Below are 233 nucleotides of genomic sequence, written 5' to 3'. Positions count from 1 at the left end.
AGGGCTGCTCCTGGGTCGGAGCTGGCACTCGGCTGGTGTCTCCACTCGGCATCACTAAAAGCAGGGCGGGGATGCCCCCGGGGAGGCAGGCTGGGCAGTTCATAGGTGACACGAGCTGGCCGGTCTCAGCTGGTGGCAGGAGGGCCGTGGAGACAGGGCACACCCCTAATCCCAGAGGAGAGGGGGTTACAACATTGGGCATGGGGCAGTTCCTAGGCTATGAGGAGGGGATT

Source organism: Mesitornis unicolor, unplaced genomic scaffold (assembly GCF_000695765.1).
Source record: "Mesitornis unicolor isolate BGI_N332 unplaced genomic scaffold, ASM69576v1 scaffold29069, whole genome shotgun sequence".
Classification (NCBI taxonomy): Eukaryota; Metazoa; Chordata; class Aves; order Mesitornithiformes; family Mesitornithidae; genus Mesitornis; species Mesitornis unicolor.
This window is presented reverse-complemented; position numbering follows the sequence as displayed.